This window comes from Mus musculus, chromosome 2, assembly GCF_000001635.26.
Source record: "Mus musculus strain C57BL/6J chromosome 2, GRCm38.p6 C57BL/6J".
In the NCBI taxonomy this organism is placed as follows: domain Eukaryota; kingdom Metazoa; phylum Chordata; class Mammalia; order Rodentia; family Muridae; genus Mus; species Mus musculus.
In genome coordinates, this window is record NC_000068.7 from 9,590,634 (window position 1) to 9,596,253 (window position 5,620).

The 5,620-nt window shown below is 45.5% G+C and overlaps 1 long non-coding RNA gene across 1 annotated transcript; it reads right to left on the minus strand.

Annotated features, from left to right (window-relative positions):
- Window positions 1-584: 584 nt before the first annotated feature.
- On the minus strand, window positions 585-2,305 carry Gm13218. The gene is made up of 2 exons (XR_001783609.1): window positions 1,648-2,305; window positions 585-713 (listed from the first exon to the last, which is right to left on the minus strand). It is a non-coding gene; the product is annotated as a predicted gene 13218 (long non-coding RNA).
- Window positions 2,306-5,620: the final 3,315 nt, after the last annotated feature.

Genomic DNA, 5,620 nt, shown 5'->3' on the forward strand with positions numbered 1-5,620 from the left:
TTCAAGGCAAACTGTCTGATGTCAGGGGCTGGGAAAATAGAAAGCTGGGCCAGCTGACAAAGGCTTTGCAAGCAGGAGAACCTCAGTTTGATTCCCAGAACCCACTTTTTTTTTTTAAAGACCAGATATGGAGACGTGCATTCTTATAGTCCGTGAAGGAAGGAGAGACAGGCAGACTCCGGAGGCTTACATGAGCCAGACAGCCTGACGACTTGTCAGCAAGTAGTCAACCTAATAAGGGCCTGCCTCGAAGTAAAAATGGTTGATTCCTGAGGACCAACTGCCGAGGCTGTTCTCCGACCTCCACATGCAGATACACACACACACACACACACACACACACACACACACACACACTACACATATGTATGCACCTGCACATATGCGCACGCACAAACACATACACACACACACACATTCGCAAGATAGAATATAAAAAAAATTTATAGCCAGAGCAAATCTGTAAACCCATTATGAAGAAAGATCACGAGTTTTCAACCAGTCTGAAGAAAAAAGAAAAGTTAGAGGGAGCCTTGTTTAACCTTAGCTATAAGAATGATTAAATACACCGTTCAGTCTGAATATAAATATAAACAATATTTACTAAGAGTATGATCTTCTGAGTTAGGCTGTAGAATTTGAATCTAGATTTTACTTCTTCCTTGCTGTGTCCCATGCTTCTCTGTAAAATGTGGATGATACCATAGAAGTTTCTGAAAAAAAAAAAAAAGTCTTTTAGTTACTTAAAAAATGAGGGGGCTGGAAAGATGGCTCAGTGGTTAAGAGCATTGGTTACTCTCCCAGAGGTCCTAAGTTCAATTCCCAGCAACCACATGGTGGCTCACAACCATCTGTAATGGGATCTGATGCCCTCATCTGGTGTGTCTGAAGACAGAGACAGTTTACTCATATACCTTAAATAAATAAATAATCGACTTCAGGGGAAGAATTCTTATTTTGGCTCACAGTTCAAGGTCCTTCACAGAGAAGGAAGTCACGCAGCAGGCTCACGTGGTATCCTCAGGCAAGACTACAATGCAACAAATGTTTATGCTCAGCTCACTTCCTGTCTTTGATACAACCCAGGATCCTAGCCCAGGGAATGGTGCCACCCACAATGGGCAGTTCTTCCTTCTTCAATTAACAAAATCAAGATAATCCCCCACAGATGTACCCAGAGGTTATTTTCCTGGTGATTCTAGATTTTATCAATTGAGATTGACGGTCAACGTGGTAAGTATGTTAATACAAGAAAGATGGTCAGACCAGTGTGTGGCATACAGTAAGCTAAACAGAAGCAGGCTTTTTGTTATTCCAGAGCCTAAAAAGAAGACTGGCTGGCATATAGTAAATGCTCAATAAACATGGCAGGCAGAGAGGGAGAGAAAGAGGAAGTTTGCCTTGCAATAGTAGAGATCCTGGCTCTCTCTTTTATGAACTCGTCAGCCCCTGGGTCTCCACAACATATATACATCATATTAATATATACATACATGCACACACACATACATACACATATATGTATATACTTGTATATGCATATATATGTATAATTTAGACAAGAGAATGGTTAATGCCTGCTCAAGCCTAAAAGATCCAACTCATTTCAACTACATTCAGAAATCTTCCAAAAAGTCAAGTTCATACATCTGCAAACGATGCTGCCATCTGCTATGTCAAAGCCCCAGATTCCTTCATCTCCTCTTCCTTCTTCCACTTGAATAGTCCAGAGTGAAGAGCAAAGCTCCACGCAGTCATAAAGTGACGGCTTCAGGTGAGTCTGCAGGTCACGGTGGCAGCAGGAGCGTAGGGTAGAATTTCATTGTCTTCTGAGCGCTAATTCGACTTCAGAGAGGATCAGAGTTTGGCTGCTCATTTTCTTCCCTCTTCTTGACACAAAATATTCATATTTGAAATTCCCTGCATTTGAAAAGACCCAAGATACTGACAGAAAGAAGAATCCTATTGCCATTCTGTGATTACTGCAAACCAATGGGATTTATCAAGAGTCCTTTCAGGAACATAGATAAAATCTTAGGGTGGATAAAAATAGAAAGGCAGTTTGCAAAACTAAAAGATCCAGGTCTGGGTGGGTAGAGAGGAAGTAGAAGGTACAGAGCCAAGCTTGAAAGAATACACACCAAAGGCACATTCTGCACTGTAGTCATTTGGGGAGGGATTATGGGCTATAGAATAAAACTAAACACCTTCAGAAACTGCTATTTAAAGAAACCTCCACATAGCCAAACATGATGGAGCATGCCTCCAGCACTCTGCACTGGGGACGGGGACAGGAGTTCAAGACCAGCATTAGCTACACAGTTTGAAGCCTGCCTGTGCTCCTTAAGTCCCCTTTTCAAGAGAGAGAGAGAGAGAGAGAGAGAGAGAGAGAGAGAGAGGGAGAGAGGGAGAGAGAGAGAGAGGAAGAAGAAGAAGAAGAAGAAGAAGAAGAAGAAGAAGAAGAGGAGGAGGAGGAGGAGGAGGAGGAGGAGGAGGAGGAGGAGGAGGAGGAGGAGGAAGAAGAAGAAGAAATGGAAGAGTGGGAGAAGGGAAGGGGAGGAGGAAAAGAGGATGAAGGAGAAGAAGATGGGGATGAGGGAGATGGATATAAGAGAGAAATTAATCCTCCCCCTTCGATATTTTGATGCATTTCGAACCACTAAACTGTTAACATAAAAGACAGTGTTGGGCAATGAATTTACTTAAACACAGTTAAAAGGTAAAATAATACAATTCATAACAAAAATAATAAAAAGCTAGACTGACAAATCCCAATATAGCTGAGGAAAACCTTGACCTTCTGATCCTCCTGCCTTTGCCTCCCAAAGCTGGGATTACAGATGTGCAGCACTACAAATGGCTTTGAGTTGACCTCAGGGAGGTGGGGACCGCCCAGGTACCAGTGAAGTGGCCGCCACCTTGCTCCATGTCCTCACAGCCAGTCGTCTTGTCTTCACTCAGGATCACACCCACAAGCATCATCTCTCGGTAACTTGGCCAGGTGCTTTCTGGAGTCCTTTAAGCAGGAGACTAACTCTAACTGTCAGGTAATGAAGGAGACATGTTGAATTGGCGAGGGTTTGAATCAAGAACACAGAAAACCATCTATCCATCAGGGACCTTGTTCAGAGAAACATTCCCATGCGATGCTCAGGCACCTGAAGCGACATTCAAACCCTTAGTGACAGAGACCGAGGTGGGTGAGTAGCAAGCTAAAAGCTTACATGGACCAACCAGGAGTGAGGGCATTAGAACATGCAGGAATCTCTGCCCACAGCCAGCAGTGTGTGGGTTCCTTTTTGCACCCTGTTAACTGTGGCTCTTGGCACCCTCAAGCTATCAGGCCAGATGCAAGTACCAGACTGCAGCTGCTTCCAGCCAACTCCAAGGCGGCTGGTGAAGGCAGAGGCTCAGGAGTGCAGAGCTCAGCACGTTTCTGCAACTGTTTTGATGATGCTTTTGAGTGTTCCCATCACTACCGAGATGCTGCCGCTCTCCTCAAGACCACAATCTATTAGCTCCAGTGGCTTTTCAGCGACTCAGCCAGGCCGCAGCTTCCTGCTTACCAAGAGAGCTGCCTGGGGTGCTGCCAGCCCAGCCTCCGGGGGCCATGCCCCGCCCTACACCACCCTTCACCTTCGCCACCAGGGTCCTGGCTCTGAAGAGGTTTTCCTTTTACAAAGATCATAAGCGCTTGTCAAAAGATACCAAGAGTGTATGACAGCAATGGGTTGTTTTTTTTTTTTTTTTGTAGGCAGCCTTAGGAAACGTGACCTCAATGATGTTTCTAGTAAGTCCAGTTGCTTGGGCCCAGGACAGCGGCCCTGCTCCTGGAGGTGAACTTCTGGACTTGGCTGGGTTCGCAGCTGTCAACAATTAGATCTTGTTTAGAAGGCATTTTGTTTGTGGATCTCCAATCTCTCTCTACCTCTTTCTCTATTCACCCGTGTGTGTGTGTGTGTGTGTGTGTGTGTGTGTGTGTGTGTGTGTGTGTGTGTGCTGCACATAAGCACACAGAAGATGGCAAAGACAAATAGTTTGCATTAGGACTTTGGGATGTTTTTAGATGAAATTATTTTCTATTGGATATTTTATTTATTTGCATTTCAAATGTTATCCTCTTTCCCAGCTTCCCCTCCACAAATCCCCTATCCCATCCCCCCCCTGCTTTTATGAGGGTGTTCCCCCACCCACCCAACCACTCCTGCTCCCCGCCCTGGCATTCCTCTGCTACTGGGTCCATGAGTCCCATCATGTGTACTCTTTGGTTGGTGGTTTAGTCCCTGCAAGCTCCGGGGAGGCGCGGGGAGGGGCGGGGGAGGGGCGGGGGGTGGGGATGGGGGGGGCGGAAGGGGTGCGGGGGGCGGGGGGAGGAATCTGGTTGCTTGGTGCTGTTCTTCCTATCCCAAGTGTAAATCACAAACTTTCTTCCCAAAAGAAATTCAGGATTTTTTTTTCTATGTAGCACTAGGGTTATCATTCTACAGCTACACTACACCCCAGCCCTCTTTTCACTCTTTATTTTGAGATAAGGTACTCTTAGAACTTCCTACATTGCCCAGGCTAGCCTTGAACACAGTGCACAGTCCAGGCAGGTCTCCAGCTTGCAAACCTCCTGACTCAGTGGCTGGGATTACAGATTTGTGTGAGCAGCAGGCATAGATTTTTCTTTAAAAAAAATAAAATAAAATAAAAAATAAAGCCCAGTGTTTTTTCACATGGTCTGGGAAGGGCCTAACAAGTGGGTTTCCTGCAGAGGAAGAGGAGAGCGTTGCCCTGACTCTCACCTGCTGGAGGGGGTAGAGAGGGGCCTGCAGCCAAGTCATCATTTTTGAATGTGTGTCAGTTACAACTACAAAGGCAACCAAAAGGAGGTCTTATCCGTTGTCTGTGAGCTTCAGTTGGGAACAGCAGGCAGCATTTAGGTTTGGGGTTTTTTTTGTTGTTTTTTTTTCACCCCCAAAGCTATAAATAGCCCAGCATGTGGGGCATCCTGGCTGCTCTACCTTACACTTGAGATCCAAGCAGGTAGCCACCCCCTTCTCCCCTGCAGACATTTTCCACAACACGTATGTGATGAGAAGAAATGTCTCCCGGAGTGGGGTGTGTGTGTGTATTCGTATGTTGTTATTTTGGTCTTAACTTTGATGCATGCCACCCACGCTCTCAGCCAGGGGTGCGAGTCCTCCTTGATGCCTTAACGAAGTGGTGGGCTTCGAAGGAAGAGAGGAAGGAAGAAAACAACTCTACTGTCCAGATATGCTCTTACTTTAAGTTTTTGTTACTTAAAGTTTGTTGATAGTCTATAAACTGACTTTGTTCTATGTGTCTCTAGGAAGCTATGCTTTCTGCAGATTTTCTTAACTACCTCCCAACTCTTTGGTGAAGAAAATGGTCTTTACTCTTTGCCCTTTATGAGTGAGTGTGTGTGTGTGTGTGTGTGTGTGTGTGTGTGTGTATGCAACAGTTGTTGTCCTTGCTTATTCTCCATCATTTTTTTCCACATAGACTAGCTGGCGAATGAGCTGCAGGATTTCAAGTCTTTCTACCCTGACCCCAGTGCCGGGGTTACGGACATGCCTGCCTGCAACATGAGGACTTTTCAAGTGGACGCTGAGGG